The following is a 25,085-nucleotide window of genomic DNA, read 5'->3' as shown; positions in this document are numbered from 1 at the left end:
ATATCTTTAAGAGCAATGACTTGTACACACTTTTTGAACAAAGATTTAGTTGAACACATGTCTTGGACTTTCAGTGCAAAATTGGAATCTACCTTAGACATATCTATGTTTTCAAAAAATCTACCCTCATCAGCATGAATTTGAGTATGAAAAGAACTCAACGACAATGAACCCAAACAAATAGATAAAGGACCAACAGAATGAACAATAAGGGCAATATGACGCTCAACATTCGATGTTATTATATGGTAAACCCATTTAACATCATTATCATTTGTTATAGCCAAATCCTTCTTAACACATTCTATAGGACCTGGGCAAAAGTATATATCAATATTGTTCATATCAATAATACTGCCTAACTTGGATCTAAGGCTAATGTACAAATCTTTATAGCACATATATTCATTAACTGTAATCACGAACACACTAAAACTAACATAATTGTGTGATTCATTGAAAAATCCATCGAAGTATACTGCAATTTTAGCCGTCCTGTAAAACATATGAAAGTATTACTATATGACAAAATATATGTATAAATGAAAATAATAAGGGTATATAACAAATTCAATATACTTCCAGAATGTCAATCCGGACGAATGTATGTACTTTGTTAATATGAACGGGTATATATTTCAATACAAATTTACGATAAAAAATTACAGAAACGTAAGATTTAAATATAAAATACAGTATATTGGATATATATCACAAAATCTAACTACTGGAATATGTACGTATATATCACAAAATGTAATCTAACTACTGTAACGTTAATATTGTAAATCTAACTACTTAAAATTGTGTATATATCACAAAATCTTAATTAACTGGATACATGTGAAGGTAGATGGAATCGTAAAGAAAAGACGGTGGAGAAAGATAACCGACTGTGTACAAAATCGAAGAAGAAATATAACCGGTTGTGAATTATTCAACCATTATTGAATCTCGGGAGATGAAGAATGTAAATAGAGAAGATTAAACGTGAGAAATATAAACAAAAAAAAAAACCATGAGGACGGAGGAGAGAGAGGACAGAGGAGAAAAAAATGGAGAAAATGGAGAAAATTAGATGAAGATATACTTATTTAATAATATTACCATATTAAAACATATATTATTACATTATAAATATATTGGAATTATAATTAAGGAAATTAAATGAAGATAAAATGAGAAACGTTATTTAATTATTCCATTATTGCATATTAATTGTCAATATAAATAAGGAAATTATATGTATACAATTATTATAAATAAAATGTAATTAAGGAAATAACTATTTATTAAAATAGAAAATTATATATATTAATGATTAACGATAAGGATAAAATGGTCCTAAAAAAGTGATTTCCTATTTAAGTAAAAAATATATAACTTAGGATATTTCCGAAATTTCGTAGCCAAATTAGGCCTTTCCTCTAAATCTTTCTTAAAATTAATTTCCACTTGTTGGGCCTTTCAAATATTTCAAGCCCACAAGTGAGGTAATGTGGTTTCCTCCCCAATTAAAATTAATTTGTGTCAACTAGAAGAATATCAATTTTAAAGTTGTTATTTTGAAAAATAGCAAAACCGCTTTTTCTTTTAAAAAATGACAAAATGAAAAAAAATAGAATAAATAAGAATTTGCAAAAACCCAAAATACCTTATACACATAGAGTGTAAGCTATTTTGTTAAGCTAAAATAAAATAAATACACTTTAATTAAAGTTAAAACATAATTATAGCGACATACTTGTCCAATCGAAATTAAACCATTCATCTCCATTTTCTAGGCCCATTGCAATGATATTCATTTTTCATTGTTGTTTTTCGATTCTCCATCTTCCTTCATCTTCCATCTTTTTCAAGCGAACAAACCCTAATCTTTCCACCTTGAAGAGGGCAAGCCCCAATCTCCACCCTCCCGTTTCCAAGTTACCATTCCATTGGCTTTAGTTTCATCTTCAACTTCATCAATCATGCATTTTCGTGAAGAAGAATATAAACATTTGAAGCACGCAAATACTATCTTCATTTTTCATCTTCCATCTTTGATTTTCAAGTCTACAATCTGTAATCATGCTTGGGGTGGAAGACCAAAAATGTTCACTTGGAAGAACAAAGATACAAAAGTTGTATCTTCTTTTTCTCTTAGGAAAATTTTAGCTGATTTTTTAAAAATTATTTATATTATTTTATTAATAAAATGTAGATGGAATTTAGGAGATTTTATCTAAAAAACACAATATCTTAGCCTATTTTGTTGAAAAAAACTAAAAATTAAAATATAAATTAAGATTTTAATATGAAAATTAATTTTAATTTCCAAATTAAATATTCAAATTTTAAAAATTAATTAAGATCTAATAAGAAAACTAATTTTAATTTCTAAATTATTAAGGGTCGAAAAATTCAAGTTATTTTGAAATAAAAAAGATTGAGATTTAGCCAATAAAAAAAATAAGGATATGGTTATTTTGAAATAAAAAAAATGAATAGAGTTGTTTTAATCTTCAACAAAATTGTTGAACCCCAAGATATTAGGAAGAGGTTATGATAGTGGTTGTATACCTTGTTAACACATCGAAATTAATTACAGACTCATAAATGTATATCACCAATTAATTACACTAGAAAGTCTTTTTATAAGAACACACATTGAAATAATTACAGTTTGCGAATGTGAGTATTTTGGTATTGTATAAAATACCATGAATGTGTGGCACTCTAAAATCATGTTAGTTGGTATGTTATTTCTTCAATCACATGAACATTTAATTATAGACATCAAACCAATATTGATAGAAATTATAATTTAATTAATGTTATTGAGTCAAATGAACATATTTTGGTTTAAAAGTCTTTCTAAACACAATTAATGCAATAGTTTTCTTGTTTTAATTCATTTCTACCATTGTATGAATTAATGGTACTGAACTAATTATATATGCAGACACACATAATGCTATATTTTTAGAATAAGTTAATTTGAATTTAATAAGAAATATTGAGAAACAAAATGGCAAATTCTCACTTAAACAACAAACACATGACAAAAGAAAATTGATAAAAGAAATAGTAATTTGGTTATTTAGAAATTCAAAAATTGATAAAAGAAATAATAATTTGGTTATTTTGAAATTCAAGTAAGAATATTTTGAAATAAAATCAATGGTTGAGATTCTCCCAAATTCAAATAATAATTTTGTTATTTTGAGATTCTCAATTAATGTTATTTTGATATAAAATCTATTGTTGAGATTCTCCAATTTTAAAAAATAATAATTTGTTATTTTGAATTCAAGTAAGGTAATTGGTAAACAAATCAATGGTTGAGATTCTCGAAATTCAAAATAATAATTTGGTTATTTTGAGATTCAACCAATTAATGTTATTTTAATATAAAATCTATCGTTGATATTCTCCAAACTAAAAATTAATAATTTGGTTATTTTGAAACGAGTAAGATTGAATAAATTTGTTAAAATGTTGAATCAATTAGTTGAGTACCAAGATATTAGGAAGAAGTTATGATATGGGTTGCTATATCTTTACCACGTTGAAAAATAATTAAAGGCTTATAAATGCATAACTTAGATTAATTACACCGTAGAGATAAAATAATTACATTTAAAAAATGTGGGTATTTTGGTATTTTTGTAAAAATACTATGCCCGTGCAAAAAATGTCATTTGCTAAAAATCAAAAGAAAAAGTGGTTTTGCCATTTTCCAAAATGACCCCTAAAAATCATGCTATATCCCTTATTATTCCAATTAAATTAATTTTCGCTTGTTGGGCCTTTCAAATATTTCAAACCCACAAGTGAGGTAAAATTGATTTCCACTTGTTAGGCCTGTCAAATATTTCATGCCCACAAGTGAAGGGGGAGTGTTGATGATATATAATTAAATTTGCCTTCAACCACCAGCTTAAGCGTTTGGGTGAATTAGTAGTTTAATATGGTACCAGAGCTTTTAGTTTTATCTAGTCTTGTTCGACCTCTGCCTCTGTCAATGACTAGCCATAGGCAGAGGCAGACCTAAGTATAAATCTACCACTTCCACTCTTTGTTTCCACTTAAGAAAGAAAAAGACCTACCACAAAGCTATTAATTTAGGGTTAATTTTGTCTCCTTTTCCATTAAAAATATGCCACCCCCACTTCTCACCTTGCTGTCGCATATCTCACTTGACACCATGCTGAAGAAGCTTGGGAAATTGCCAAAAATAGGTTAAAAAAAGAGGTTTAAATGACTTTTAGGACAAGCTTTCAAAAGAAAGACTTTTAGGACAATTTGGGTGTGAATGGACAAAAATGATCTTCATTAAATTTCTATCCCTCTTCATTGAATTTTTTGGCTACCCACGTTCGCTTTCCCTTCTCTTTCGCGTAGAACACCTGAAGTAAAAAAAAACATCTCCTTTCGTTGGCTTTTAAAATTTCCTGCTCTGCTCTTCGAAGATACTCCTTCGTCGGTCCTCCAGTGCATTTTGTTGCTTCTCCATTTCGAACCTAAGAATCAACTTTGAGCGTTTTCTCTTATTTCAGTGAGTTTTATCTATAACCCATTTTCAATATATTTTCTGTAAATGTTTGGTTTTGGAATCGACTTATTTGCTGGAATTTGTTCCTTTTTCTTCAGGCTTCAATCATGATATCGACATCGACTGACGGACCCTTGTACAAGATTAATCCTTCCCATCATTTTTATTCCCTAGTAAGTTGTTTGTCTCATTTAGAAAAGACAACACATAATATTAAGGTCAAACTCAAACCCGATCAATTAGCCTTATTTAGGAAAACAAAGTTTGGGCACTTTTTGGACCTAAATATTGTCTTTAATGGGCCACTCATCCACTACTTACTGTTAAGGGAGGTGGAAGATGAAGGAAAGGATTCTATAAGTTTCTTACTCGGGGGCGTTGTTTGTACTTTCGGTAGGAGAGAGTTTAACATCATAACTGGACTATGGGGTCCTAAAGAGGACTATATTCAGTTGGTTGGGAATAGTCGACTGTTGGAGAAGTTTTTCAAAGACAAGGAGTGTATTTATGTTAGCGACTTAGATGATATATTTTTGGAATACGAGGGTGATGACGATGATATTGTGAAATTAGCTTTAGTCTATTTTATAGAGATATCTTTGTTGGGAAAAGATAGGTGAACCAAAGTCGACATTGGTTTTTTCAAGATTGCTGATGATTGGAATACATTTAATAATTATGATTGGGGTCGGATTGTTTTTGGATGCATGCTAAATGCCTTGAAAAGAGCCTTGGACAAGCAATATGCCAAGGGAAAGAAGAAATCAACACAGACAAAAAAATATACTATCAATAGATTTCCGCATGCATTACAGGTATGTGACTTCTTACTTCTTACTTCAAAACTTATGCATACATTTAAAATTAAACGATCGTTTAGTTTTTTTAAACGATGGTTTAGTTGTTTTGAACGATCGTTTAGTTGTTTTTTAACGATCGTTTAGTTATTTTCAAACGATTGTGAAACCACTTGTTTATATATCTATATATATCTTGTGGCACTTCCTAAACTTGTTTGTCAAATGTCGAATAGGTTTGGGCATATGAGTCTATACCAACCATCATTGGATGTGGTGTAGATAAAGTAAACGATCATGCCATACCACGAATGTTGAGGTGGGTGTGCCAACAATCACCAAAGTCCCAAATTATAAGCCAGGTGTTTGACTCGCCAATGGTAAGTAGCAAGCAATAGTAACTAACTTAAGGATCGCATGATTTTGTGCTTATTTATTTGTCCTAAATACATTTGCCTTTTTCTATTTGCAGTTGATAATTAAGGCGGTCATTGAGATGACACCTGAAGAGGAGCAGTTGAAAATTGCTTTAGGTGAACTTTTTGAAAACTTCCGCTCATCTACCATTGTTCAGTCGAAGAATGGTGGTTCAAAAAGAGGAAGAGAAGTTAATGATGAAGATGACTTCAAAAAGTGTAAGAAACAGAAGTCCAAGACTAAGATAAAAAAGGCTATTCGAAATCTCCAAGATCGAGTAGCGGTTGTTGAAGGGCAACTTACTAGTATAAAATCAGATATTGACGAATTGAAGGGCATGATGTCAACCATATTGAAGCACATTGGACTTCAAAGAAAGGTTAGGAATGAAACTGTTAAGTGTATTGACGTTAGTTGTTTCATATTTGGTAATTACTCATACGTTAAGTCGCATGTTCTCGCTAATTCATTTTGAGGTTCCATAGGGTGACGAAGGAGACCGCAAGGTGTCTGAAGGCTTAGTAGATCATACATTAGAAAGTAAAGAAGTGGATAATGCTAAGACCGAAGATGTTGACACAGGCGGTACCCCTAATTGGTTGAGGATGCCAAAGGAGGATGAACACATTGAACTTAAAAAGAAGGTTTGGTTCCATGTTCTTGCTAATATTGATGTTTAATTTCTATCATTATCCACACTAATGCATTATGAGCTTCCATAGGGCGACGAAGATGTTCACACCGTCGGTACACCTCCTTGGTTGAGGTTTAATATTGAGTTAGAGAAGCCAACCGATGTGTTGGAGAAGAAGATTGATATTGGTTTAGAGAAGCCAATAGATGTCGTTGACGATGAGGTTGAAATTGAGGACAGTGGGAAAAAACTTCGTACTCATTTTGATGAAGACGTCACAGAGATAGAACCATTTCCCACTCAACGACCACAAGTTCGGCCCACCCGTAGGAAGCGTGCAAGTGTTTACCTATCAACCCCATTCACAACTCTACCTAAACGGTCTGTGACATCAACCACCACCACCTCTCAGTCTGAACCAATTGTTTATGATCCTATGCACAAAATACTTGACGTCCATTTAGATAGACTTCGAGCTTGGATTACAGACAAGCGTACAGACAATGAGGTGCGTGAAACCTTTCATGGGAAAAAATTGAAGGTTTTTTTTCAGAGACTTGTTTATGTGTCGCCGGTGGTTGGCGGATGAGGTAAGAGATTATCTTATCATTTATGCCATTATAATTTTTTCATTGTTATGGTTCTATACATTTACTGCTTACTTTTGTTTCTATTAGCATTTAGATGCACTTTTTTTTTTCATTCGCTTGAAGATTAAGGCAGCCGGGATACCTTCTTCTTAGAACTTCACAACTGCAGACGCAATCTTTATGGTTTGGAATCGTCATGTTACTTTATGTATGTATTTGCGTTTGATATCTGTCTTTCGATCTGATATTTGCGTTTGTATGTTTTTCTTTGCAGCGCATTTTAGTTGCGAAGTGGCCCATATACAAAGAATGTATTAAAGAGAATCGCCCGTTTGACTGAGAGGAAGAGTATAGGTTGGTTGACTATGTTGTCGGGTCAAAAGAGGACTTCCAAGATCCTTGGGCAAGTGTTGATTACGTTTACTCTCCATTCAATGTCCATGCCAACTATTAGGTTCTATTATGCTTGGATTTGGTAAGTTGTCAAGTGAATGTATGGGATTCGCTTCCGTCAGTTACAACTGCCGAAGAGATGACAAACATATTACTGCCCATTCGAGAGTTGGTGCCAAAGTTGTTAGATAGTACTGGCTTCTTTGATAGGAGAGGTAGATCATCGACATACAAGGAACCTTGGCCAGTTGTCATTGTTGACTCAATTCCACTTCAACGAAATAATAGTGATTGTGGCGTATTCACAATTAAGTATTTTAAGTACATAGCTGCTGGTGTTGGTTTAGATACATTATGTCAAGAAAACATGTCCTACTTCAGAAAACAATTAGCATTTCAATTATGGACCAACACTCCTATGTATTGAAATATTACATAAATCACAAGTATCAATTGGCTTTTCGATTATTCTCTATGTTGCATTTTAATTAGTATCAATTGGCATTTCAATTAGTAGTATCGATTATTCTCTATGTTGCAAAACTACTTGTAGCTAAATGATCGCTTAATATTTTTTATGATTTTAAGAAGATCGTTAAGACTTTACTAAACGATCGTGTAAAGATATGTGCAAGATCTTTTATATTAGTGTCATACATATAAACGATCGCTTAATACTCTTCACCTGAACGTTTAGGAAATCGCTTAATATTCTTTTAGATATCAATGTGGTTTCTCTAAACGATTGCTTAATATTTTGATGTTTATTAAGAAGATCGTTTAGACTTTACTAAACGATCGCTTAAACATATGTGTGCGATGAGTATTTATCTACACGAATGTTTTGTGATATGTATCTAAACGAATACAAATATTAACTCAAAAGTACAAGAACCAAATATATATTTTTTATTTACCAAAAGTATTTATTCGCCCAAAGTTCCAGCACATATTGTTGTCTAAACAGTTTCATGTTTGGCACAGTTAGACAACTAAGGTCACTACCAGTTACAAGGCATTCAATAAATTTAGAACAGAAAATTCCACAATCCAATGAACGCCCTTTCTGTAATGTGGCCTTTGATCTGCGTACTGGCCAAGGGCCATATGTGAAATGATCTGAATGGAGGTTGACTCCAATTGCAATTGCGAGTGAGGCGATGCATCGTGCAGGCATTTGAAGAGCTTCATCAACAAGTTTCTGCTAAACATAATATGACATTGAGTCGAACACGTAGATCTTGCATTTTCTCATATTAGCTGCAATAGCCAACCAGTGTTCTTTTATGTTGATGCAGCTAATCACGTAGTTGACATCTCCCCACCCTGGTATTTGTTCGTAATCATCAACAGCTGTGTTGAAATAGTATTCCACATCTTTTTCTGTCCATATAGTTAGGTGTGCTGTTGGATCTGTCCATTTAGCTTTGTTATTATCTGGTGTCACCAAATGAGTATCGAAAATATGGTTCCAAACAGTGCAGTCTGGTTTATTGATTCCAGTCTTGAAGAACAAGTAAAAAAATTTAGTTAGAATATAATGATGCAGTTTAACTTCTATACAAAAAAAAATTAAAGAATAACAACTTACTATAAACGAGGAATGTAATATTCTAAAAGAACGCTTGCAAAGTTGCTTGAGATGCAACATTTTTTTCTGCAAGTGGGATAATAGCAAATCCAATGTCTACAAAGAAAAAATAAACGATCGTTTATGTACATGTGATCGTTTACTTACTAAGCGATCGTGTAATATTAACTTAACGATCGTTTAGTTAATAGAAGCGATCGTTTAGAAAATACGAGTGATCATTTACATATAAAATGAAATTTGGGAAGAGTACTTACGTCTCCATGTACCCATGTGTTTTCTTCAAGCTGTTTGAAAAAGTCTTTCTTTCTGGTTGTGGAGACTACTTTCCTTTCTTCATGGGTTGTTTTTCTTGATCTTTTCCATTGTAAGTATTCCTTCCATAATTTTGGATCCACTTGCCACATCAGATTATATCTATCTACTTCTCTGATTTTCACATCTGGGATAGGTATTGTAGATTCTGACATGATCTTAGTAGATGTTGTGGGTGGATTACCTTGTTCATCTTCATCTTGCACCTTTTTATTTTCTATTTTACATAACTTTCTTCTCTTTATTGGTTTTTCTTGTTCATCTTTATCAGGCACAGTTACTGGTTCTTTTTCAACCAAAGTAACTGCTTCATCATTTTTTTGAATCTCAACCTGTTGTTTTGTTGTTTCCTGTAATGTAATCGTATTAAACACGTAACAAACTATTAATTCAAACGACTACAAATTTGTTGTGTATACATACTAGTTGAGATTCTTCATTTACAATTTGTACAGTTTGATCCAATGGAGCCAATTCACAAAGTGCAAGAGGTTGGCTCACAAGTGGAAGGGTAGTAATCATTTGTGGCAGGTCTGTTTCTTTTTGAATTTTAGCTGTTAGATTATCCGATATATCTCTTATAGTCATTAGCAAGTCTGCATCCCTGCCATCTATGCTTATATCACTACCACATTGCTGTTGATGTTCCCTAAACAAAATGAGAAAAAAAATGAGAATAAGAAAAAAAATACAATTGTTAGGTATTTATAAACTAGTAAACAATGAATGAAATGTTAACCTTTGGGTTTCCTCTTGATGTTCAGTATGTTGTTGTTCAAGAACAACATACTCATTGTCATTCTGATGAGTATGATCATTCCCTTGATTTTCAGTTTGATTCTAATAAACAAATAAAAATGAACATAAAATTAAAAAAATAATGTATTGTTAAACGATCGTGTATATAAAAGTAAACGATCGCGTAACTTTGATAAACGATTGTCTATCAAAGTTAAACGATCGTGTAACTAATGTATTACGAAAACAAATTTTACCTGGACCAATCTCTCGAGCATCTGCTTCATTTCATACAGCTCCAATGACTGCTTTGTGATTGTGTCATCCATCCTACAGACTATAGAAGTCAGTGTGGATAAATCCTTACGAACTTCTTTTATTTCCTTCTTCAGTTTCTTGTAGGATTTTGAATGACTTTGTTCTTCTTTGTCATTGGACTTCTTTGATCTACAATGTTTCTTCTTGGTGATTGGATGCATTTCAGACTAGTCAGCCACTGTTTGACTTTGTTCTCTTTGGGGTGACAGTTGTGGAGATGAGTCTTATTGCTCCAATAATTTGTTGTTCATTGCTCCAATGGATTCATCGTCCTCCATTTCCATGTTATCAACCCCTCGAATTCGACTCTCCATGAAAGCTATCTCTTGGGTTGACATCTTCAGTTTAGGTTGAACAACAGTCTGCAATGTAATTGTATTAAACGATCGTATAATTGTATTAAACGATCGCTGATAAGTTTTACTTACATTTTTGTTGTCGAATATGTTCTTTTGCAACATTTTGTAAAATGGAGCTTGCGTACAATTCCATCTCAATATCCTAGGGATTAATCCCTTACTGTCAAACTGTGTTTTCTTATCCTTCCCGACCATCACAGTTTCTATAAAGACAGCCAAGGTGACCTTCACAACATTGTCATCATTTGTAAACTCAAAATTCTTGAAAATTTCCTCAATTTCCAAGCATGTTATTAGTTTCTTATTTTCTGATCCGAATAGAAGACTTTGTAGGCGCTTGCTATCGCAATCTTTCTCCAATGGATTGTTTGTTGGCCACAATCCAGTTATGATGTTGAATTCCTTTTGGGTAAAATGGACGTTCTTCCCCAAAACTGAGAAACAGATTCCATCTTCGTTACCGTCTTCAGGTATCTGCCTCAACAAGAAATGATGGATCAACTAGCCGTTGAAGACCATGTTCCCATTCAGCAATGAACCAAAAATTGTTTTGTCGAACATTTACAGCTGTTCCTTGGTTAGTTTATCCTTAATAAGACTGCCGATCTTGTGCACTTGGCATGACACAGTGGCAGGGAAATACTTGTCGCTAGGTACAACCATCCTGAAAAATATAGTTAATCGGAAAGTAATAAATTTAACAATCTGGAGAACTATATTGAAGACAGAAGTCGAATTCGAAACCTTAAACGCTTCACAATAATAATTTAAGAACACAATGATAGTTTTTCAAGACAGAAGTCGAAACGTTTGAAATATAAAGAAAGGAAAAGTGTAACGTTATAGTAGGAAAAGTTCGGGAAAATACCTTTTAACATTGACGAAAAATATGGACTGAGAGAACAAAAATGGTCTGAGAGAACAATGGACTGAGAGAAAAAAAAGGTGAGTGATCAGTGCGGTTGTGTATTGTGAAGTGACGAAAAACGAACGAAGAAGACGGAACGTATATATCGGTTGTTTTTACCAAAGGGGTAATATTGTAAATTCGCGTACTTTTTTTAAAATGCTGAATCACGGTTGTAAACAATTCGCGGGTGTGTTTCGTTCTTTGAAAAGATCGTTTAAAACTAAAACGATCGTTTAATTTTTTATAATCGATCATTTAGTCAATTTCAAACGATCGATTGGTTGTTTTAAACGATCGTTTAGTTTTGTTTAACCGATCGTTTAGTTTTGTTTAACTGATCGTTTAGTTGTTTTCAAACGATCGTTTGGTTGTTTTACACGATGTTTTGGTTGTTTTTAACCGATCTTTTAGTTTTGTTCAACCAATCGTTTAGTTGTTATCAAACAATCGTTTACTTTAGTTTTGTTTAACCGATCATTTAGTTTTGTTTAACCGATCGTTTAGTTGTTTTCAAACGATCATTTGGTTGTTTTTAACCGATCGTTTAGTTATTTTTAAACGATCATTTAAATATTTTTAAACGAACGTTTAGTTAATTTTAAACGATCCTAAAACTAGTTTCTTGTGTTCCTAAATGAATAAGCCAATTGTTATTTTCGTCTTCTTCATCCATCTGGAAGCACAGAAAGTAAGAATGTAAGGACACATCATTAAGAAAATACATCATTAACAAACATTCATTAATTAGTGTAATCATTAGTACATTGGTAGAGAAATTTCCAATCTTGTATGCTCGACTTGTCGGTATATGAAATTGGATTGGTACACGTTAATCTGCTGTGGCCTATTTGTTTACACCGACCACACTTATGCAATTTCGGAGCTTCACCAACACTTGGAATCCTCTTTTTCTTCGGTCGACCAACTCTTTTGACTACTCTCGGAGGTAAAACAGTCATATGTACGTAGTCTTCGCTTGTTTTCCAATCTGACTGATTCCCAACTAGGTAGACGGCCTCCGCATATGCAGCCAACAAACATTCATTAGTGTAATAATTAACACATAAACTATAAACATTTATATTACGATCCCGTGCTGCAGCAATGGCATGTGAGCATGGTAGTTGCTCAGCTTGAAACTCCTTGCAAGTGCATTCTTTGGTCCGATGATTTACGACCTCCTTCTTATCTAAATCTTTGAAATGAAATTGGTAACAATCAATTGGGTTGACCTTCATTGTCAAAGCTCCTTCTTGTTTCTTTTGAATAACACCTTCATTGTCAAAGCTCCTTCTTGTTTCTTTTGAATAACTAACTCTGCCCATTTGGTGAATATAGACGTCATTTTAATGCCTTCTTCTCGATGCTCCCAAAACCAACGTTGTAGCAAAGCTCGAACATTTTCAAGGAATGAAGCAATAGGCAAATCTCTAGGTTCTTTCAGTATAGAATTCATTGACTCTGCTATATTTGTTGTCATCATGTTATATCGTCTTCCAGGGCAGTGAACACGAGACCACCGTGCTATTCCAACATCATTTAAATATTTTCCTGAACCATTAGGAAATGCAAGAAGGTGTCTCCACGCTTCTACAAACATTGATTCACGATATGTTCTCAATGCATTATAAAACAAAGTAGCAACCGTGTCATTCTTATATTTATCATGCAAATTTTGACTCAAATGTTGGACACAAAGGCCGTGGAATGCAGAGGGGAAAACTGATGAAATACCCTTGGAGAAGCATGTTTTTCGATCTGTCACGAAGCCTAGATTAGGCACCTCCCCTATTGCACCTTTTCAATTTTTCTAAGAACCACTGTATTGAGTCATCTGTTTCTCTATCAACTACTCCAAAGGCTAGAGGATAGATCTGATTGTTACCATCTAAGCAAACGACCATTATCAACTGATCCCGATATTTGTTATTAAGAAATCTTCCGTCCATGACTATAATCGGTCTAATGCAATTTAAGAATCCTCTAACACATGGACCAACAACCATAAAAAGATATTTAAAGAAACGATCATCTTCGAGTTCCATGTGAAATATTGTACCTGGATTTGTAAATTTGAGTGCTTCACCATATCTACGTAAAAGATTATATGACTCTTCAGGAGACCCTCGCACTCGTTCATATGCATTTTCTCTGGCACGCCATGCTTTCTCATAACTCATATTATGCCATAGTCTTGCCTCATGTCTTCTATGATATCACGTGGTTTGTATATGCGACCGGCTCCCTTGAATTTGGACTTTATTAATTCTCCAGCAACCCATGATTTTGCTTGCCTATGGTCACGATTCAAAAACTCAAGAGAACATGAATGAACTTTCACATACTTTTTAATCTTGAATATATTTGAATCTTTCAGTCTAACCGCTCGCAATCTCCAACCACACTTGTTGTCGATGCATATAACGAAAAGAACCTCTTTTGTAGACTTTTTTACTACAAACTGAAAAAAAAATTTCATTGCCAACACACTTAATCTCATTGACAAATCTCTCTTGCAAAAAAAGATTTGTCCTACATCTAACTCTTCACTTGTAGAGCTTTCTTCGGACCAGCCACTTCCTTTTGTCTTCAACTTCTGACTAGAGGAGCTGTAGTCAACTTTACCTTTTCCTTTGCAATCTTTTGTAGGAGCATCTCTTTTTTCTGGGATGTCAAATAATTCATTGTACATCTCAATTGACTCCCATGTAAAAGTATCATCTTTTGAATGATATGACTCATATGATTCCCATATAGCCGAATTGGTCTCTATCATGTTATCACACAAGCCAACCTGAACTTCACAAATATCAACTTCATTCTCATCTAATGTATCCATTCCAATTGGAGGATGAGGGTTTAAATTTTGAACTTGGTTGCTCCCAGATACTGAATTGTAATCTTTGTTTAACACTTTCATGCTTCGGTTGCTTGTAAGCTCAAATGATAGGTATAGGGGGACCTCCAATGGATTTTCTCTAAGAATATAAAACTTCAAATCACGGTCATTGCTTAACTCAAATGGAGGAGCTTCCTTTTCCCCTTTGATCTCATATATACATCTTATCTTTATGTCGAAGTTTGTAGGGTCAACTTCTGCAAGGTCATATAATTCATACTGTAAATCTTTGTGCGTTATTTCTTTACTGACAACAATGCCTTTTAACACTCCTCCTTCATAGTTTCTTCGTCCCTCATGCCATGCACCATTGTGACGCACTAAAATCCGAACATGTGCCATCCTTAAACTACCTTAAGTAGTTTTGTATCTTCAAAAATTGATTTGAACTTAAGAACCTACAAGATGCGTGCAAGATGTAAAGAAATAACAAAAATAACTGCAAGATGTGTGCGGGCCTAAGAGAGTTATTAAACATGCAAAGAATAGCTCTAAATGGATTAATAGGTGTACCAATTTGATTTTCAAATAAATAGTGAAAGTTTGAAACGTGCGAGATACGTGCGAGATGTGTGCGAGATACGTGCGAGATAAAGCATGAGGGCCTTAGAGAGTTACTAAACATGCAAAGAATAGCTCTAAATGGATTAGGAGGTGTACCAAGTTGATTTTGAAATAAATAGTGAAAGTTTGGAACGTGCGAGATACGTGCGAGATAAAGCATGAGGGCCTAAGAGAGTTACTAAACATGCAAAAAATAGCTCTAAATGGATTAAGAGGTGTACGAATTTCATTTTGAAATAAATAGTGAAAGTTTGGAACGTGCGAGATGTGCGCGAGATACATGCAAGATATGTGCGAGATACGTGCGAGATAAAAAAAAAAACCTTCATTCCTTCTATTCCTATTGCTTACTCCTCCTCTATTTGATCCAACTAAATCCTCATCCTCTAGTTCAATTCATTTTTCACTACCCATTGAACTTTATAAGAACCTAAAACCAAACTTTGACTAAACTAATTTATGGCAAATAAGTCCAATTCCAAAAACCAGACAATTACGGATGAAAATAGCACCAAATACCCCAACCAAACATTTACTTACAGCAGATAAATTGAAAATTGGTTAGACATGAAACTTACCCAAATAAGAGAAAACGCTCGAAGTTGATTGAATGGTTCGAAGAGGAGCGACGAAATGCACTGAACAACGACCGACGAAGGGCAAGCGACGATGGGCAGAGTAGGTTGAGGTGTTCTATGCGAAAGAAAAGAGAAGGGAAAGGGAACTATACGCGAAAGAGAAGGAATCGATCGTGGAGAGAAGGGAAAGCAAACGTTGAAAAGGAAAAGGAAAAGAAGGGCATTTTTGTCCATTCATACCCAAATTGTCCTAAAAGTCTTTCTTTTGAAAACTTGTCCCTAAAGTCATTTGAACCTCTTTTTTTAACCTATTTTTGGCAATTTCCCAAGAAGCTTCAAATCTCCCTCGTCGTCTGCCTTTTGAAAATTTGCCATTCCATCGTATTTGACGTCAACTCTACCGCACATCTCCGACGATGTCTGCCGTCGCAAGATCCATGTTCGACCATCAGATCTGCTCAGTTTCTGACGTCTTCCCAGATCTGTTCTGCTCAATTTTAAGTGTTCATGAGGATTCACTCTGATTTCGTTCAGTTCTGCCCAGATCTGTTCCAGTGTTCCTCACAAAATATTGTTCTTAATATTTTGGTTAAATTCATTTTATCTAGTCTAGTTTAGTTTTGGGTTTAACTGTTTTCGTTTGTTCTAAAAAAAATAGTAGTTTTTTTTCTTTTGAATTAGTAGTTCTTTGATTTCATTGTAGGTCTCTTTATGAGAATCTTTGTTCTTGCCCAAAAGTTCTTCGTTTTGTTCGTTGTAGGTTTTGTTATAGATCTCTATATGAGGATCTATGTTTTTATCCCAAAAATTCTTTGTTTTGTTCTTCATGGGTCTGTATCTACCTAGAAGTTCATTGTTTTTGTTTTTCCTGGGTTTCTGATTCTATCCTAGATCTACTAATTTGATTAAGAAGTTTTCTTAGCAAACTCATCTTTTTGATAACCTTGAGTTTGAGGGAGGGTATTGACATAATTAGAGTATTTTTGGGAAATATTATTCTTATATATTCTTTCCTTTAGTGTCTTTTAATTTAGGTATATATAGGGTTGTAATCTTTGATTATTATCAATAAAATACCAATATTCCATACAATCTAACAATATTGAGTTGATTACTTCAACTCTGTCGCTCTTTGCAAAGTCTCAGGGAAAGTAAGATAAATCAAAACACCTCTACTTGTTATGGATGCAAAATTGATGGTGTTGTTAGTTAATACTAAGAAAGTGTTCCTCTGATTAAGGTTAATAAACATTTATCATGCAACTACAACGATCCTATAACATTAGTATAGAAATTGTTATTGAGAATAGTGTTATGATCAGACTGCTTTATGTCTGATAGACCAGTAACATTTGTAGATCACAATCTGTTAATCTAAAAGTGACTCATTGTATATTCCAAATTTAGATGGCTTAGGTTTAAATTTAACTACTAGATCAAGTCGTAGTGCAACTTGAGTTTAGGGGAAGATCAGAAAATGGAACCATTACTATCCACATGTCGTTTGTGATAGGTTTAATAGTTGAGGTTTGCAATTTAGGTTCTTTTTTGTTTTGCATATCAATCTGTTTAGTTGAAAAATTTGATGACTGATAACAATCAGTGTAGAACCCGTGAAAATAAGGAATTAAAAAATAAGGAATATCTTATATATGTGCAGACACACACACACATATATAAATATGAAATAGATGAAATTTCACATTAATTATGAAATAGTCAAGGAGAGAGCTCCAACCCTTTTGTAAGAGGAATAAGATTCCGGCCAATATCACTAATGTCAACATGGCCGACGCTCTTGCTGCTCTTCAATCCGTGAGTCATCTTTTTTCTTGTAGTGTTCATCTTTTGATTTTGGATTGTTTGTTCAAGATTTGTTTTTTAGAACTGTGTCTCTTGTTGAGAATGTGAATCATTTTTCTGATTATTGATTATGTAGTTTAATCTTGTGATTCTAAAGATTTTGAAGCGTATAACATAATTCTACTATGTTATGAAGTAAATAAGATTTTTCTAGGGATTTTGAAAGTTAATTTAAATATTTCTTTATTTGCTCTTCATATAGGTCGAAGGAACTAAGGAGTTTTTGAATGGTGATAGATCTTGAGTACCTAAATCGTTGATGAAGGCAAAGGTTTTTTCCTCTAATAGTTGAGGTTTGCCTTTTGTGATTTCCTTGTTCTTTTTTGTTTTGCATATCGATTTATTTAATTGAAAATTTTGATGTTTGATTGCAATTGGTGTAGAGCTCGTGATGGAAAATAAGGAATTGGAAAATGGAACCAATTAATTGTTCATATATGTCGTTTGATGATATGCCTAACAGTTCTAGTTTGCAAAGAGCGTTGATGATTCTAAAACAGAGGGTATGAATAACTGTCATCTATGCGCTGATATGTTTGTATGTTCTTTACATTATTGCAGCACCACATGCTAATTTGGATGTGAAATACTTCTCTAAATATGAAAAGTAAATGAAGCTTCCAAATTAGAAAAATTGTTCTTTACATTGTTGCAGCACCACAACTCTCAGGTTTTTCTATTCTTTTATATATATTTACACACACACATATTGACATTTGGCTTGTCTGTATATGTTATTGCTATTATCCTTTATCATTTATTTTGATTTTGGAGAGCGTCTCTGGTAATTCTTTGAGGTGATTTAAGAAAAATTAGTTGTTCGAGAATCAATATTACTTTAAATTCCACCTTAATAGACACACGTGTGTGTCTTTTAGTTTCACTTTAGTTAGGTCCTTTTTTATTCTCTTATTTTAAATCTGACTCCAATTGAATAATTATCATTATTATATTAAACCTCATTTACATTTTATATTATGGATTGTTTTGAAATTTTGAGTTTCTTTTTCTTCTTTAGTCATTTGTTGTGTGATGTGTTTTTAAGACACATTTTTAATTTAGATTTATTTATCTTTTAGCTTCCTTGTATTTGCCTTTTGCTTTTTGGTCATTTGTTATGCGATGTTTGTTTATGAGGCATTTTTAATTAGATTTATTATTTTTTAGCTTACTTGAAATTTGTATTATTGATTGTTCTGAAATGTTGAGTTTCTTTTTTTTTCTTTTTTTTTTTATCCTTTGTTATGCATGTCTTTTTATAAGACATTTTATAATTTAGATTTATTATCTTTTTAGTTTGTATTTTTGCATTATGGATTTTTATGAAATTTACATGCATTTTGGGCATTTAATTTCGATTAATATTGGTCATCGTTTCGAAATCTAACAACACACAACCCCATAACTCTATCCTCTCTCACTAGGTTTCCCTCTCTGGTTTTTCTATTTCTTTTTTTTAATAATTCGGAAATTTGTTTGTTTTATTTTTGTTATATTATTGCTTTTTTTCTTTAACATTTGCTTGGAATGTTCTCAGTAAATTTGTGGTGATTTAAGAAAAATTGATTGTCCGGGAATCAATTTTTCTATATTACCTTAACTCTACATTTGTTATTTTTTCATTTTAAATCTTACTCCGATTGAATAATCATTATTTTTTTAAGTCTTGCTTGCATTTTGTAAACTCAGACTACAGGCATAAAGGTAGCAGCTCTTTGCCCTGGTGAAGCTAGCATGCATCTCCCGTATCACTTTTCCCTTGAAATGCATGAGTAGGGGTAGCTATGGAAGGAAAGCTCGAAAAGACCGACTTAAAGGCTGCATACTAGAAATTGGAGACCCAACATTCACTCTTTTTTTATATCGATTGGGAACCGGAGTATGGGTCTTTCTTTTCTATCCAAAAAGAGGAGCAAATGAAAGAAAGGACAAAACAAGAGCGTAGAAGAAGGGTGTTAAGGACTGCCCTCGTTCTTCATTTCTTTATGAACATGACTCGGCTCGCTATAAAGTATCTACCTGTCTGCCTCAATGCCTGTTGTAACTGTATACCTAGTATAAATCAATGTCATAGGCTCATCACCTTTTTATCTACTTCTATTGAAGTCTGAGATGATTAGCCTTCTTATCAAAGAAATATTCCAATTCACTACATTATATATCAGATAGATTCAATCTCAGAAATGATCATCTTGTAGCCGCTACGTGAGTTAGGTGCGAATTGAAACTCTTTATTATAATAATCCAATGAATTTACCTCTAGGAAAGATGAAAGTAGAAAGGTCCTTCTCAATAAAGAATGGACGTGTTCTATACTAGTTTGACATACAACATAGGCCTTAACAAGCTACCTTTCATTTCACAATCCTTGGTCCTTCCGTAAGCTACTGAAAGAGTCGAGCAAAGAAGGTCGTCAGTAAGGGGACGAAGTTGGTGAGCTGATAAGCAAGAGTTTGGGAGGTGAGCCACGATAGCTATGGAATATCCCTAGGGCACGAAAGTGGGTGACTTTACTAGGTATCTTTTTTGGGTATAAAAAAGGTATAGCAAGCAAACTAGCGTGGCTGATACACAATGAAGTAGGTGTATCCTAGTAGTAGGGGATAGATGAAGAGTTGGAAATAACTTTCAGGTCCGTAAAGAAGAGGGGGACTTCACTAGCCTTTTAGGGAAATAGGGCGGGAGTTCAACGAAGAGGAGGAGTACTGATAATGATCTCTCAGGAGTGGATTGCTTTGGCACATTTCATATCACAGGGTGAGTAGAAAGAAAGTGCGTGAACTAGACATTCATGAATAAGGAGAGTCAAATAAGAACATAAGCTACGCCCTTCTTCTTATATGAGTTTTTCTTATTAGAGAAAGAGGCAGAAAGGGTTTTTTCATATTTCTCGACAAATAAGAACATAATCGAAGCAACTCAACTCCGTCGTACTACGTTGTAGAAGTAGAGATCAGAAGTCATAGGGTTCTTCCGACTCGGTGGGAATCATTATTCTCTCTTTCATGACCTATTTATGCAGGATTAGATCAAGGCATGGGAAAAATCTGAGTAATTTAATGCCCTAGTGTTGGATGAAAGAAAACAAGAGGACGACTTGAAGGATCGAATGAAAAGGGGGAAGACATACACCCCTGTACAAATTGTACTCGAAAAGAGACCCAATCCGCCCTAGTTAAACAAATGATTGAGGAGCAAAGATCATTGATAAGAAACGTCTGTAAGGATTATTCATCATATTTTCAATGTCAGATACCCTTTAATCGCACTCCGCGGTAAAGGTAGCTCTTTCCTTCCATCAAAAGGAGGCTTTCCTTCCAATAAACAAGTCCTCCAGCTAAGAGTCAATGACAAGAAATTAGAAGGGATCCTCAATAAAGAAGTCACATTCAATTACTCCAGATGACTCTCAGAAAGAAGAAATGAAATGGAACAAACGAATAAACGAACTCATATTTCATTGACCTCATCTAGAGCTTTATTTCTGGAGTATTAAAGACCAGATGGTTAAAAAAGGTCATTCTGTCCCCTCCCGATCTACATATTAAACTGCTCTCGCTTTCGTCCTCTCCTTACAATCGAGTCGCTTTCGCTCCTCTCCTATAAGTCGAGCCACCCTAAGACTCCTACCTACGGCTCCCCTCCTTAAAGTGAAGTTGCTTTCGCTCTTCTTGACACGTTTTCTACCCTAAAAATGGCCTAATTAGTTCCATAAATCAGTCCTTCAGCTTTTTAGTGGAATTCAGAAGTTCGGAGGACACTCAAAGAATTTGAGAAGCGACTGAAAATTTACCTTTTAATGGTCAAGATGAGTCAGAAACAACGTTGAAACCTCCAGAGCGGTCTTCAAACTCCTAACATCTTCTTTTATGTGGAATTCATGAGTCAAAAGGACCGTCCTCCAAACAGGTTAATATGAAAAACAAAGGTCTAGGTGACGCTCAAAGAATTTGAGAAGCGATTGAAAGTTTGCTTTTTAATGGTCCAGATGAGTCTTCAACATTAACACCGGAAAAAAAGGACACTCTAGAGGAGGCTCAAAGGACATATAACAAGTTAATATGGATGGTCCAGAGGACATCTGAAGGATAGGTTAATATGGACAAAAACAAGTCCTCTCAATATTCAAAGAGCCTCAAGAGGTTGAATTCATATTCATTCGAGCTTGGCTTAAAGATCATTAAGATCATTGAATAAAAAGCTCAAAGAATTATCGAAGATAATTATTCCTTCCTTTTTTAGTTCCCTTAATCAGTCCTTCGTATGGATCTAATGGATAGTCCTCCAGACTGATCTTCAAACTCCTAAAGTCTAATGGATGAGTCCTTTGAACCGTATAGGAGGAGGAGTTTTTTACCTTTCAATTTGCTGCTCCTAAGGCTCAAAGAATATTAAGAAAGAAGATTTCAAAAGAATATTGAGTAGTTGAGCGGATCAAAGAATATTGAGAACGACTCTATAAAAGAGATCAACCTAAGGAAAGGTATGGAAAGAAAAGAGCTTCTTAATAAGGAGAGTGGGTCCTAAACCAAAGCCCACTACTAGAAATCCATTACTTTTCACTCATATTTCATTGAGCCTCCTCCAAAGCGTTCAGATCCCCATATGAATTAGGCGAAGGACTTGAATCTTATATATTATGAGGCTGACTAATAATGTTAAAGTATCTTCAAAGTCGAGTGTGCGCGTCTTTCCTTATTTATGGATCACAGTAAAGACAGAGGTAGAATGTAAAACCGATATTTTTCTTTGGATATTTTTTTAATATCAAAGGAATAAAAGAAATTGAAAATTAAGTATATAATTAATGGTTTTTTTATATAAAAAGAAAAAGGAAAAAAACCAAGAAGAGAAAAGAAAGGAGATAAAGGAAGAAAAATTCCATTTTTCTTTTCTTCTTCTCTCTCCCTCCACCGCCAAGTTTCCCTCGTCCATTTCTTCACCATTTTCTTCAACATTTTTGCACCAAATTTCAGAGGAGATTTCAAAGGGTAGAAAGCTGAGAAAGGAAGAAGAAGATGTTCAAAGATGTATGTTGAAGAAGACAAGGAGTTTGCAAGACAAACTTCTCTATAGTTCATTAAACACATCTCTGGTGTTTTGATCGGTTTGAGCTACAAAAAAAAAAAGAATTAAGAGGTGAGGTTTACATTTACTGAAAGTTAATTCATTTTTAGACAAATTTTATGAAGAAAGCTTGAGCGAATTCTGATGTTCATTAAGTGAATTTTGACATACAAGACAAGGCAGATTGTTTTCACGCGAAATTAGGAGACTTCTAGTGTTTTTTAGTATTTCAGGGTGTACTGGTGGAGTTAGGATCTCTATTTGATATGGTTGGAAAGCTTATTTAATTTACTACAACTCTTATGAAGAAATTGTAAACCAAAAATGACTAAAAATAAGTTAAATTGTAGGGACAAATTAAAGGGGTCGTGGTGTATGTAATTGTTGGAGTAGTTCTATTTCGAGGGATATCTGAGATTATACACAAGGAATCAGAATTTCATGTCTTCATGTAGGTTTTAGAGGATCTCAAAATAAAGATTTTGAAATAAAGAAATCTCATTTTGGATAAGTAGTGGAAGAGTTATGATCATTTGAATATCATGCTGCGAATCTGGAAAATTTTGAGAAATGTCTGGAATATGGTTTTATTTCTTAAAGTTAGACTTCTTAAGCATCATCTTTAGTGAGCCATATCAAGCATAACATTTGAAGATCATAATATTTAGGTTTCTAATACTCGATTTTGATTGTTTGATAGGCCAAGAGGAAATAGGTTGGGTCTACACACCGGGAATCTAGTCTAAGACTGTGAGTGACAAAAACAAGTTTTGAAAATGATTCTTTTAAAAAAAACTGTTTCTTATAACTAAATGTTTAACGTGCTTGACTACAAGTTTATAAATGATACTTGATTTCTATGTTTACCTTTCAAGTATGAGTTTCGAGCTTAGATTTCGTAATGGAATTCATATGTTAGCACATAATTAATGAGTTCTGAAAAGCAGTTGAAATGACATTTGTTTAAGTAAATCATGGTTTAAGCAAGAATTATTTTAAGATTCTTGGTTTTTCCACAAACAAGCTGAGTAAGTTTGAGTTTATGCAAGATTAAGATAAGCATACATGTTTTAATGTTTTCATATACTTTATAATATTTCCATTGACTACATGACTGAGATCTTGAGTCTGAGGCTAGAGGATACCGTGTTCACACAGGTTACGTTCCGTTGTTGATGTTGAGTGTACTCCATGACAACGATGCTATTATGAGTGTTGGGCGAGCCCTATTACGACAAAGACAATGGAAGTGCTGGACGGGCTCCACTACATCGTAGAACTAATAAACGTCGGTTGTACTGGACGTGCCCTACACAACGTAATGAAGTTATGTTAGTTAAATAGTTTATAAATAGGAAATGTCTTGCTTGTTATATGTATTAAATGTTTAAAGGATTTTTGTTTTTGGAAATATTTATAGTTAACACTTTGCTTGTTAGATTTATAAGTTTTCGATGACTATCATGAGTTCTGAATTACAGTTTTAAAGTATTGTCACTCACTAGGCTTTATAGCTTATCCTTCCATAATGTTTTACCCACTTTCCAGGTAGAGATCGAGTTCCCAGTGCCTGATAGACTGCCTTAGTCTTCTGAAGCTTCGATATTGATTGCCAGTACGTGGTTAGAGTTGTGCATAAAGTCTGTTGTGTTATGATGTAGATATCTTTGTATGATATAGATACTTTACAGTTTGGGTAAGTTTAGGAGCTACGGTTGTGTAAACCTTTGTGGGTTATGTTTTGGTTAAGGTGTCCCTATGTTTACTTGCGCAATAAGTTATTTTCAGGCTACACTTCATGTATGTTTATGATTAGTCTAGGTTCTGCTATGTTGTGTTGCATGTAGAATAGTTTTTATACTAAATTAGCAAGTTTATCATGTTAATGGATTCAGTAGAGTTGACGGATATTGGTAGAGAAAAGTGTTGTTGGTCGACTTCACACTGTCTTTCGATCTAAGCTAGCAGGTAGTCCAAAGGGGATGTGATACAAAAGTAGTACTTGTCCCCGTTGAGTCTGCTGAGCAAGTCAACCCTTGTTCATTGAGGTAGTTGTTTAAGTAGTAAGAGTTGAGGAAGAGGGATAGGATATCATATGCTTGAAAGATTAGGGGAAGTTGTTGTGTAACGGAAAGAGGAATGAGACATAACCAATTGAAGACAGAGAGAGTCAGCGAGAATGAGTGAAGGTTGAGAGTGGGTTGTGGCACCACAAGAGGAAGCTATAACTAAATAGTAGGGTAAGTTCGAGCAAAAAACAGTAAAGAAGAGAATGAGACCATAGCGAAGCAGTACAAAAGATAGAAGTTTGAGTCGAATCTTTCCTATTTTCATTAGTTTCACAGGTCCTCCAAACTATTCGTTATTCTTAAATCAAAGAAGAGGTGCATAGCGCATAAAACAGGTCTTTATACGTTGAGGCGCTAGCACATAAAAGTATGAAAAACGTAGAAAAAATGTACATCTGAAGATGGCAGCCGTAAACCACTTTTTTTTAGCGGAGCGGATAGCCGTA

The 25,085-nt window shown here is 33.9% G+C and overlaps 1 long non-coding RNA gene across 2 annotated transcripts; it reads left to right on the top strand.

The window, feature by feature from the left end:
- The first annotated feature begins 22,364 nt into the window (after nt 1–22,364).
- LOC127148416 (uncharacterized) lies at nt 22,365–24,438 on the top strand. Of its 2 annotated transcripts, XR_007819407.1 has the most exons (3): nt 22,375–22,642; nt 23,729–23,888; nt 24,119–24,438. It is a non-coding gene; the product is annotated as an uncharacterized LOC127148416 (long non-coding RNA). The 2 variants fall into 2 exon arrangements; XR_007819406.1 differs by lacking the exon at nt 24,119–24,438 and having other exon boundaries at nt 22,365–22,642; nt 23,729–24,008.
- The last annotated feature ends 647 nt before the right edge of the window (nt 24,439–25,085 follow it).

Source organism: Cucumis melo, chromosome 3, assembly GCF_025177605.1.
Source record: "Cucumis melo cultivar AY chromosome 3, USDA_Cmelo_AY_1.0, whole genome shotgun sequence".
NCBI lineage: Eukaryota > Viridiplantae > Streptophyta > Magnoliopsida > Cucurbitales > Cucurbitaceae > Cucumis > Cucumis melo.
Note: the sequence above shows the minus strand (reverse complement) of the source record. Positions and strands in the feature narration are given on the sequence as shown.